The sequence below is a fragment of the Euleptes europaea genome, chromosome 14 (assembly GCF_029931775.1).
Source record: "Euleptes europaea isolate rEulEur1 chromosome 14, rEulEur1.hap1, whole genome shotgun sequence".
Classification (NCBI taxonomy): domain Eukaryota; kingdom Metazoa; phylum Chordata; class Lepidosauria; order Squamata; family Sphaerodactylidae; genus Euleptes; species Euleptes europaea.
In genome coordinates, this window is record NC_079325.1 from 27,187,565 (window position 1) to 27,199,797 (window position 12,233).

General features: G+C 43.8%; 1 protein-coding gene across 1 annotated transcript in view; it reads left to right on the top strand.

The window, feature by feature from the left end:
* The window catches only part of PHYHIP (phytanoyl-CoA 2-hydroxylase interacting protein), a 41,265-nt gene that overhangs the window by 5,540 nt on the left and 23,492 nt on the right, over positions 1-12,233 (top strand). The gene's annotated exons all lie outside the window — the stretch shown is intronic.

A 12,233-nucleotide genomic window follows, 5' to 3' on the forward strand; every position in this document is an offset into this window, starting at 1 on the left:
GCCATAGGTTCACCAACACGACTCTATGGCATTGAAGTCCCTCCCCTCCCCAAACCCCGCCCTCCTCAGGCTCCACCCCAAAAATCTCCCACCAGTGGCGAAGAGGGACCTGGCAACCCTATACATGGCCCTGTCCGGATGGATGGCATGCTGCTTCTAAATCCATTGCAATGGCCATGCTGTTTGCCACCCTCCTGGAATTAGTAGCAATTTGCCCCCAGACGATCAGCCAAGACCCTTCCTTCCTCTTCTGCACCACTACCCCTGGAAGCCAGGAAAGAGGGAGGAAGTCATGGGAACAATGCCCATGTAGTGGAGAGAGAAACATGAGGCTCCCTTGGCTTCAGAGGAACAGGGCAGGCTTCCAATATGGCACCATATGGTAGTTGTGAGCCTTGGCAGTGGAAAGGAAAGGAGATGGGGGGGGAAAGAGATTTTTAGGCAAATAGAACTGGGAGAAGGCATTCTCTCCCCCACCCCAATTCTTGCATATAAAAATTGTCATCCTTCCTCCAAGGAGCTCAGAGCAACATTCAGAAAGTGATCCCATTTTAGCCTCACAATAACCTTATGGAGTAGGTTAGGCAGAGAGAGACAGAGAGCAACTAGCCTGAGGTGAACAACATGGAAGGCAGAGATGTGAACTTGGTCCAAGCCCAGCCCTCTGTCTAGTGTACTAATGTGGTTCACATTCCTAAAGAAAAATAATTGGTGCTTACTTCCATGTAGCATGCTAAGGATTGGGGCATTTCCCAATCCTTATTAGGTGCTGTGGAACACGGGCAGGATGGTGCTGCTTCAGTTGTCTTGTTTGTGGGCTTCCGAGAGGCACCTGGTTGGCCACTGTGCGAACAGACTGCTGGACTTGATGGGCCTTGGTGTGATCCAGCAGAGCTTTTCTTATGTTCTCCTACAGGAGCTTTCTGTAAGGGGTGGGGGCAAACATGGAGGCATCTGAAGTAGTGAGTGGAGGCACAGGTGTTTCTGCATAGGCATCTAAGATCAAAAGCAAATGAGTGCAGCTGTGGATAGTTTTTGAGTGAATATGGATGGGAATGAGCTGCGGATGGCTGTGAGTGGGTGCACATCCACGTGGCTGTAAGGAATGTCAGCCTTTGAGAACATGTGAGTGGGTGGCAAACATGAGGCTGCCTCGCAGTGTGGTGTGGGTATGCCTGGTGAGTTGCCCGCCGGTACTGATGGAGCTGAGACTTCACTTGCAGGGTCATTCTGACCTGAGCATTGGCTTGGTTCAGATGATTTCACCCAGGAGGTTTGTGGGCGATATGAACCTTGCTCCCTTCATTGGCAGTAGCTAGTCCCCCCCAATACCTCTCAATTTGGCTCTGCAAACTGGCGAGTGAGCCATTTCCAGGGGAGATGGTGCAGGCAGGTTTACAAGGGAGGGCTGGAATGTCAAAAAGGCTGTGCCATGAGCAGACACTATTCCAGGAACATGAGAAGAAGGGGTGACCACCAAGGAGGAAAAGGATCAGGATATTCTGGCTTGGTTTCCCCTGTTTCGGTTTAAGGACTTTACCTTTAACTCTGTCTCTTTACAACGCTGTAAGATGTGTCTGTCTCTCCCCACCTCCAGCCTCCCTTACATATTCTGCTGTTCTTTGTTGTTGACATGTTGATTTTGGGTTGCATGGATGATATCTGATGCTGTTCCTCTAAGAGTTGTCTCACCTCTCATTTTTGAAAGGCACTGTTTTGTTAAGAGAGGGAATTGAAATGACTTTCCTTCCACATCTAGCCTTGCCTGCCTCTCCGACTCATCTGTTTGCACCCCAACATGCTACTTTGTACGTGGGAAGGGGCTGGAGTTATCATTCCTTCAAGAAAAGAGCTACTGAGACCTGGGGAAATTGACAATACTAAGGAGGCAGGGTCTGTCAGAAGTATTCAGGGGCTAAATGGACCTCATAATAAAATAAATACATATCAGGTGAAATCACTTAAGTTTATGAATAGCATGGTGTGAGGACAGAACTATTTCCCCCTTCTCTACATTATAACGTAGGTTACCTAATGAAGCTGATAGGTAATAGGTTTAGGATTAACAAAAGGACTTTTTCCACAAAACACATTAACTTATGGAATTCACTGCTAAAAGATGTGGTGGTAGACAAAAGGCCCCTTTGTGGAAGGAGACCAAAGCTCTGGGATAAAACATCTGCTCTGCATGCAAAAGGTCCCAAGTGCCTTTCTGCCATCTCTAGTTAGAAGGACCAGGTTACAGGTAATATGAATGCCAGAGGGCCCACACCCAGAGGTGCTGCCAGACTAGGGCTGCCAGGTCCCTCTTCGCCACCGGCGGGAGGTTTTGGGGGCAGAGTCTGTGTCAGCGTCTGAGGAGGGCGGGGTTTGGGGAGAGGAGGATCTTCAATGCTATTGAGTTCAATTGCCAAAGCGGCCATTTTCTCCAGGTGAACTGATCTCTATCGGCTGGAAATCAGTTGTAATAGCAGGAGATCGCCAGCTACTACCTGGAGGTTGGTAACCCTATGCCAGACAGGGTAGACAGTATGAACCTTTATATGCCAATGGTCTGACTTGGTAAAGGCAGCTTCGTGTGTGTTCAATAGCTTAGGTAGCTTTGAGAGAGGATTAGGCAAATTAATGGAAGATAAGCCTGTCAAGAGTAATTAGTCACAATAGTTCCCCGTGTAACCTCTGAAGTCAGGTGCTACTATGAATGCCAGGCAGGCTATCCTTCCCAGCTTATGAGCTTTCCACCTGACTAAAGGCAAGAAGCAGACTTATACAGAGACAGAACATTAGTCCCTTCCAGCTCAGCATTGTTTCAGCAGCATCTCTCCAGGATCTCAGGCAGAGAATGGCCTTTCTCATACCTTCTGCCTGAGATCCTTTTTAAGTGGAGGTGCCAGCAGGAACCTGGGACCTTGTGCAGGCAAAGCAGGTACTCCACCACTGAACAACTGCCCCTTCCAGGGTTGGTTGCTAATAGAAATATGTGCCATGGATTATTTGTTTGCTGAGCCTTTGTGCAACAGCCTGGATATCCATTGCTCTGAATATACACAAAAGGAAGAATGATTCCTGTACACATGTGCAGCTTAAACATCTCTTGCCACTTGTGCATCCCATGTACATGTATGCACAACTTTTCTGTCTGCCTCTTCTACATGTGCTTTCAGGCAGTGTTTTCACAAACGCCCACATATTCTAGCATCGCTGCATATTTGCCTTTGTTGCACAGCTGTCACTTGAGCACATTTTTCCTTTTTTGGAGAAAATGTGGAGGTAGCACAATAGCTTCAGAAATGTTAGCCCACATATCTGTCTGAATGGGTTCATATGCATTTACCATTTACTGGAGATAAGAGCAAGAATCTGAGTTGTACTGTTCATTCTTTGGTTAGAGACAGATGGTAGTACCATTATCTCTTCTGGCAAAACTCGTCTTCCAGCTTACTGAAGCTTACTAAAAGTTGTGGACAGAAAGGATGAGTGTGAACACCAAAGGGAGCAATGCTTCCATAATAGACAGCCAGTGTGGTGTGGTGGTTAGTGTCATAGACTGGTGAAAAACCTTGCACCAGCTGTCGGGGTGTGATATGGAGAAAGCAAATATATTTCACCCTTGCACTGTGATATGCATGAGAGGAACAGGTCTCCAAAGTTGTCCCAGATCACTTTGACTAAATGTTCTCTTAGGAAATAGAAGACAGTTGAAACCAAGACTCCTCCAATCACTAGCTTAGGCTTCCTGTGAGCCTTATCAAGGGGTGCTTGTGCATTTGGACCAGCCAAACTCACGAGCCACCTGAGCACAAGGCAATTACAAAGCCCAACCCTACAAAAAACAAAACAAAACCTCCTCAGAACTGGAAAAAAAGACCCTCAGTGTTCCTCTGGTTAAGCTTTCTCATCCAAGACAGGCTAATCCTTTACCTGCAGCATTTCTATCAGATGCCTCTCCAGGCTCTTTCTGAAAATCTTCCTGGAAAGGAGATTATTTACACAACCCCCATGAATCTTTGAAAAAGGAGCGTGATGCGTATTTGTTCTTTCAATCTCTCATGCTTTACTAAGCAACCTTCTTCAGTTATCAAAAATCCCTCCCAGGTTACCAGGCTCTGACAGCTTTTGGCAAGGGCACATTTTACTCCCACACACTCTTAGTCGTGCATTGGCTTTTGCTTCTGCTTGAGACGGGCAGGAATCTGAAACATCTTTTGCATATGAGTAGCTTCCACCTGCCTCCCTGTCGTCATTCTTGAATTTGGGAGTGTTTCTGGGCAGGAAACTTGGGTCAGCTTGGAATTTGGAAAGACATGTCCTTAAGGCTTTCACTCACTGTAAAGACCAAGGTGCACCATCAAAGGCACAGAGATATCTAGTCCTCTGTTCTGTCTCCCCCTCACATTTTTGAAGGCCATCCCCAAGCTGGCCCTGTCATTCTAACTACACAGCAGGACTTCCAGTAGTATTTCCCAATTCCCACCCCCATCCACCATAGAAATGACTTTGTCAAAGCCATGGGTCAGGAATCCCCAATTTTGTTGTGTCTGAGGGTACGTTTGGAAGTTACAGAGCAGGGAGTGAGCACCAGCCCCAAATTGTGGCTGTGGGGACCTGGGCCATTCACAAAATGGCCACCATTCATCTGAAGTGCCTCCTGCTCCAGCGAGGTGAAAGAAAGCCAAGACTGGCTATTTGCTTGAGGAAGAAGCAAATGGGTGCCAGGAAACCCATTAGCCTTGTTGGGATCACTGCCATAGGTTATAACAGTGTCTTTGCAAAACAGTGCAGCGAACTTACCTGTCTAGCAGTGGATTTGCCCTCATTAACACTTCTGTTTGTTGCCTACTTATTCCATTTCCTGAGCTCAAGGAAATTTCTGCCAAGTTGTGGCTTTCAGTATAGCCCATGGCACAGCTCACTCACTTAGGTCATCGGAAATAACTTAATCAACTGGCTGCATTCTGCAAACATACCCAGCCTGAGGTCTGGCACATGTCACAATTGGTGAGGACTGGTATATGTGTGTCACTGTGCCTTATTATTTATCCAGTTTAAAAAAACAAGTCTCATCTTACTATTGAAAAGTGTCACCCCAGTTGGCTAACGAATCTAAAACAGTAAAAACAAAAACATCAAATCAAAACAATAAAATAGACCCTAGTAACTATTAAAAAAAAACAACTATACACAATATATAAAAAGAAGCAGTAATCTTGAACAGAGATGTTGTTTAAAAAAGAAAAACAGGATGTAGGTCGCCTGGTGGCTTAAGTAGGCATCAAGAAAAGGCCATGTCTCCTCCTGCAACTTGTTTCCCTCTGATGGCAGAGGCACATTGACAAGAGCCTCTGATGTAGTTTTTAGGGTTCATAGGGTTCATATGATCCTTTTTCCAGCCTCAGAATGTTTAGAGTTTTATAGGTCAAAAACAGCCTTTGAAGTATGCCTGGGAAACATGCTTGTAATATTGGGAAAAGATGTTCCCAGGACCAGTCAATGTCCTACCCAAAGTATTCTGAACCAGCAGAAATGTCCAAACAGGCTTCAAAGACAGGCATACATGTTGTGCATTACAATAATCAAGCCCTGATGTCTATCAGCACCCAGATAACAGCGACAAGGTCTTATCTGTCCAGAAGAAGAAGAAGAGTTGGTTTTTATATGCCGACCTTTCTCTACCATTTAAGGGAGACTCAAACTGGCTTACAATCACCTTCCCCTCCTTACAACAGACACCCTGTGAGGTAGGTAAAGCTGAGAGAACTATGACTTGCCAAAGGTCACCCAGCTGGCTTCATGTGTAGGAGTTGGGAAACAAATCCAGTTCACCAGATTAGCGTCCGCTGCTCATGTGGAGTGGGGAAATCAAACCCGGTTCTCCAGATCAGACTCCACCACTCCAAACCACCGCTTTTAACCTCTACACCACGCTGGCGTACCTACCAAAGAAGATGCAGTTGGCGTACCAACCAAAGGTGTCACTTGAACATCCTGCTGCAAAACTGGGTCTAAAAGCACCCCCAAGTGGCATACCTGATCTCTAAGCAGCAGGCAAAACTCCACTTTCCTGTGCTAATCAGTCACTTGCCAACAGTACCTCTATATTGTCTGGATTACATCTCAGTACATTATTTATTTAAAACATATTCTGCGCTGCCTTTGCACCCAATCCTTTAATGATTCCAAGCACCTGTATAGAATACCCACTGTCTTTATCTGGCACAGAAAAGAGAAGTATAGCAGCATTGGAGATCATCCGCACATTGGTGTCCCACCTTATCCAAAATGATCTCACCCAGTGGATATAAACTAGACTTTGATGTAAACTAGCATTGCCGGGGGGGGGGGGGGAACAACAGAGATCCTGAGAACCTGCACATCATAACTACTACAAAGTAGAGTAATAGTCCCCAGTGCCATCCTTTAGAACTTGCTTGATTGGTAGAAGTGGCTCCAGTAAAGCATGGTGCCTCCAACACTGACAGGTGGTCCAGAAAATTACCATAGTTGATGGTATCAAAAGCCACCAAGAAATCTAATAGAATCACCAAGGTCATGCTCTTATCTATCTAGTATATTTTTATTCTCTGCTTCCTCCAAGGAGTTCAGTGTTGGGTAAACCCATTTTATCCCCCTGCTGTATCAAAGCAGTTTCATTCCCTTAGCTAGAAGCTAGACTGAAACGGGTCTAGGTCAAAACCCTATTGCATTGTTTATTGGTTGTCTCAGTCTGTTGATTGTCTTGACTTACACTGTGTAATCTGCCTTGAGTCTCTGTGAGAAAGGTGGACTATAAATAGCATCAATAAATAGATGATTGATGTCAATCACACGTGTCTGAAATAGCAATACCACCATCTGCTCAAGCTAGATGTTATCAATCAAGATGGGCAAGGGTTAATCATGGTCAGTGGAGACCATTGGGAAGGGGGTTGAATTAGAATTTCTGCGTCCTCATCACCTCTACAATTCTGCATTTTAATGTTTCTCCTTTAATAATGAGGATCAGAAATGGCTTCTTTATTAAGGGCATTTTCTCAAATGCTATAGAAACTCAAATTCTGTGTTATTACTAATAATAATATTCATAATTTACATAATTTGTATCACATAATTATCTCAGGAATCCTTGTAGTGTCCCTCTGAGGGAAGGTTTCAGCTCCAATTTCTCCATGTGGACCATTTTTGCCATGCGTTCCAGAACTGGGCAAGCTTGGCAACTGTATCACATATAAATACAACTGCTTCCATGGATATTTTCTCTCATATACATATATACCCTACTGGCTAAAGCTATGCATTCCAGAACTGGGCTAGCATGGCAACTGTATCACACTGGAATGCATAGCTTTAGCCAGTAGGGTATATATGTATATGAGAGAGAATATACATGGAGGCTATTTTTGCCATGCATGCAGATCCCTACCTGTAACTGGAAATGGTACAGTCTGTGAAAAAGGGCTCCTACTCAGTTCTTCTGAATTTTAAATAAAATAGTCTCTAAGAAATCAGATGTCTGCAGAGTCCATCGATCAGCAGAGTGCTTTGCCACGTTCAAAGCATTTCTTGTAAATTGTTTTCACAACAAACTTGTAAAGCTTTGTCATCCCCACACTGCAGACGAGGGGCTGACAGAGAGGACTTGTCTTAAGAGCAGTGGACTCTAATCTGGAGAACCGGGTTCTGTTTCCCCACTCCTCCACATGAAGCCTTCTGGGTGACCTTGGGCCAATTGCAGTTCTCTCTGAACTCTCCCAGCCCACATCTCTTGCCTTGAAAACCCTACAGGGTCGCAATAGGTAAGCTGTGACTTGCCAGCAAAATCACACACGCACACACATGCATACACACAAGCTTGTTAAAAAAGAAAGCAATTTGTTACACTGGGGTTCATAATATGTTCCCATTCTCTCTCTGCCATACCCAAGGCAGTTTTTGGTTCTTTGTTAGTATATGTGTCTGGTATATCACTACTCCAATTTTGCCCTTTTATTGTTGTTTTTAAATGAATCCTAACACTCTATTTTAATGCCCAGTGTGCCATTTCATATGCTTCAACTTATACTGCTCAATTTGAAGGACTTAGGAGGCTTTTTTGGGTATGCTGTTTGCTTTTGAAGAACCAATACACTTTAAACTGTTAACTATGTTGGCATATTATAGGTCAATTATACGTTTTCAGTCTGAAGAACCACCACTCTGTGTGCTTTGGAGGACTCTTTGGCAGAGCCATTTCTGGTCGCATGACTTCAAACAAAAAAGGCCAACGTTCGGCTCCCTCATAACTTCCTACCCAGACCATAAATGTTACTGAATGTGTTTTGAGTACAACCAGATTTGTTCACAACAACCCTCGAAGAACTGCTTGATTGTTTTTGGAATGTTCATTACTGAGCTGAAAATTTTTCAACATTCTCATGCTAAAACTAGTTTAATTGTGAAATTAAATATCCTATTAGGCATTCTTAATTTCTTTCCGTTCTGGAAAAGGAGTCCATTAGAATCTGTTTGCTAATATATACCTTGTAGAGTAGCCAAGGCAGGAAAGGGGATTGCTGCATAAATTCAGAAAGGAGGTAGAGAAGAACCTTCAGCAAATGTGTTATAGATAGGTCCCTCTTTGCCATCTGCGGGAGGTTTTTGGGGCAGAGCCTGAGGAGGGTGGGGTTTGGGGAGGGGAGGGACTTCAATGCCATAGAGTCCAATTGTCAAAGCAGCCATTTTTCTCCAGGTGAACTGATCTCTATCGGCTGAAGATCAGTTGTCATAGCAGGAGATCTCCAGCTAGTACCTGGAGGCTCAGCAAACTAGAAACAGCACTTCACAAGCTAGACACAATGATTATAAAGTAGTGGTATTTAATAACATATCCACCACTGATAGTATATAGGCAAAAACATGTGTTGTTAATTATTGCCTTAAAAGTAACACCAAAGAGAGGACTATGCCTTGTTACAAACAAATAACAGTATTATAGGTAAGTCCATGAAAGGGGGTGCCAACCCCCCTTTCTTCCACAGATATGCTTCTTGAGAGTAGCAATTCAGTAGTGCAGTTGTTCTCAACAGAAGCTCGGTGATCTTTCTGTTTCAGCAATTAACGCCTTCTTCAGGGACCAACGCTGGCTGTTATTAACATTCTCTGCACTACTGAATTGCTACTCTCAAGAAGCATATCTGTGGAAGAAAGGGAGGTTGGCACCCCCTTTCATGGACTTACCTATAATACTGTCATTTGTTTGTAACAAGGCATAGTCCTCTTTTTGGTGTTACTTTTAAGGCAATAATTAACAACACATGTTTTTGCCTATATACTATCAGTGGTGGATATGTTATTAAATACCACTACTTTATAATCATTGTATCTAGCTTGTGAAGTGCTGTTTCTAGTTTGCTGAGTATCCTACAGCACGCTAACCTTTGTTTAACACAGTACCTGGAGGCTGGCAACCCTCGTTATAGAGTGTGGAGAGGTGTGTTCACAGGCAGTGATCCTAAATGCACAAATCGGAGCAAGTACATAAGAGAGTCTCTGTTTTGGTCTGTGGAATGCTGGAAGGTCTGGGAGTTGGCAAGCTTAATCAAGTACCTTTCATTTGAGAGATGGGATGGGTAGAAGCCAACTTTAGGAAAGGGGAGAAATACTGGTCTTTTTGTGTGGAAACAAAAAGCAAGAGGGGGCAGGGAGCCAGTGAAGGGCCAGAAAGTTACTGATTAATTACTTCCTGGAAGCCCGCATTGGCTCCTAGGCAGTAGCAGGACTCATCTCTGTTGAGCAAGTCTGCCAACTCTTTGGCAAGCTGGCCAGCAGCTCATATAAAAGGCAGTGTTAAATGGCCGCTTTGAATGCCTAGAGACAGGTCCCTGTTGTAAGCATCCTGTTTTGATACAGGAGACAAACTGATTCTCTAGGCTTTTGTACAGCTAAAGATGTTGCCTGGCTACTAGCTGTTGAACATTATTTCATCAAGGGATGCCTGCAAGATCAGAAGAATATGGCTTAAAAAAGCAGTCTTCTGCTCTTCTATCTTTTACCATTTTGTAACATCCAGCCTGATGAAGAGCTCCAGCGAGCTCAAAAGATTGTACAACCTTTTCAAATCAATTTGGTTGGCCCTAATCAAAGGTATTACTCAAATTTTGTAGTTGAAATGTAGCCAGCAAAGAAGATAGAAGTCTGGGTTTTTGCAGCTGGTTGACAAGAAGGAGCTGGGTGTGGGTGTCTAAGAACATTCTACTTCTTTTGGAGAGCAGATGTAAACTAGCGCTGTTTGTCAGGGTGCTTTTAAAAGGCTGCCTGAGATTTCCTACTGTGTAGAGGAGAGTGCAAACCAGTCAGAAGATGCCTCTGCCTTTATAAAGCCTGTCATCAACTGATTTTAAGTGCCGTTTTAATAGCCACGCCAGATCCACAGGGGTGTGTGTGTGTGTGTGTTCCCATGAGCACAGAGCATAGCTGAGAAAGGCGGCTGCCGAGGAGCATTTGAAAAATCGCTGTTTTGGACCTTGGCTTGACAGAGATGTGTGGATGTGTCAAACTTGCACAGCCAGAAAGCAAACTGGCAAACATAAGTCTGAGAGACCTGGGATCAGGGAGTGGCTCTTGCTTTCAGCTCGTGTGCAGAATGCTTTTCTGGGGCTTATTTCCTCCCTGCAAACGGAAAACTAGCACAACAAGTAATGAGAGCAAGGGGGGGGGAATCTTTCCTCTACTGTTTATCTTTTCTAGTCCCCCCCCTTTTTAATTAACATGGAAGGGTTGTTTTTTTTTTTTAATGCGAAGCAACATTCTTAGTGGGAATCCATCTCTTGCAACCTCAAGTGATGCGGTTCATTCTGCCTCAAGCTTTTCTATGTGTGAACCCAGGCCTTAGACTCAAATCCCAACTTAGCCACAAAATTCACTAGGCGACCTCGGCCCAGACCTTACTGTGTTAGGCTTAGGATAAGGGAAGAACGTTAAACAATATCTGTTTTCCCTTCTTCTCTGCCCCAAGCTCAGCCCCTAGGCATTCAAATCAAGCTCTGGAGGAACTGCTCCTTGGTCCAGCAACAGCCCGCTTTTAGATGTTGCCTCCCAGTCAACACCCACTTCCTGCTTCCTCACCATCAGCCCTTGTGAGACTAGAGAGCACGTCTCCGTTGCCTGGCAACAGGGCCAGAGCTTCTCTGGTGTCATCTCCTGCAGTGGAAGCTGCGCACTTCTGTTGCCATGGTAACAGAGCAATAGGCTCCTGCCACATTACCTCTCCTCAGTTCCTTGCTCCCCCCTCAGCCTCACCTCCAGCACCACCCCAACACACACATACCTCGCAGAGTTGTTGTGTGTGTGGGGGGGAAATGGGATGATTCCTCTGTATGCCATCTTGAACTCCTTCCTTGAACGAAGGCAGGAAGCAAACATGATTCCAAAAGGGAGACTGCAACCAAGAAATCAGAAGGAGATTTTTTAAATATATATATTTTTTAATTTTCAAAAGAATAAGGGAAAAAAACATAAAAGAAAAAGGGTAAAGGGAAAATTGGGGATTACAATAATACTTCAGTAGTGTTATATTTACTGATAAATTCTACATAAACAGTAGATACACTGGGTGGAAATATACCTTTTTTGGGTTTAACCTCTGCATATCAAAATATGGTAAATTTAATTTGTTAAAATACCATTTTCTAAGTTTCTATTTTACTAAGCAAAACTACCTTTAGAAGATACTTTAAAAATATTGTCTTAATATTTGACTTCTGTTGAATTATATTATTTTACCAATGCTCTCTGTCTTTGTATCACCGTTAAGTCACATATGCATAATAAAGCTTCCAAAAATAAAGCTTAACAAAAATTCTTTTCTGGGTCTTTTGTTTACTAAATTAGTTAGTTTTGCCATCATAGCATATTCTGCCAATTTATTCTTACATTCTTCTATGTTGGGACATTCCTCCGATTTCTATTTCATGGATAATACCATCTAGCTGCTGTGACCATATATCTATACAGTTCCTCAGATGACTTTTCCAATGTTATGGGTATTATCCCGAGTAAAATGTTCTTGGGATCCAGAACAAAGTTGACTTTCTTTGTGAGACTGGGAAGGGCAGCCATGAAGGAACTAGAAAAGATTTGTAAGTCTAAGGATGTGTCACTGGCAACTAAGATCAAATTAATTCCTGCCATAGTATTCCCTGTTACTATGTATGGGTGTGAAAAGCTGGACAATGAAGAAAGCTGACAGGAAGAAATTA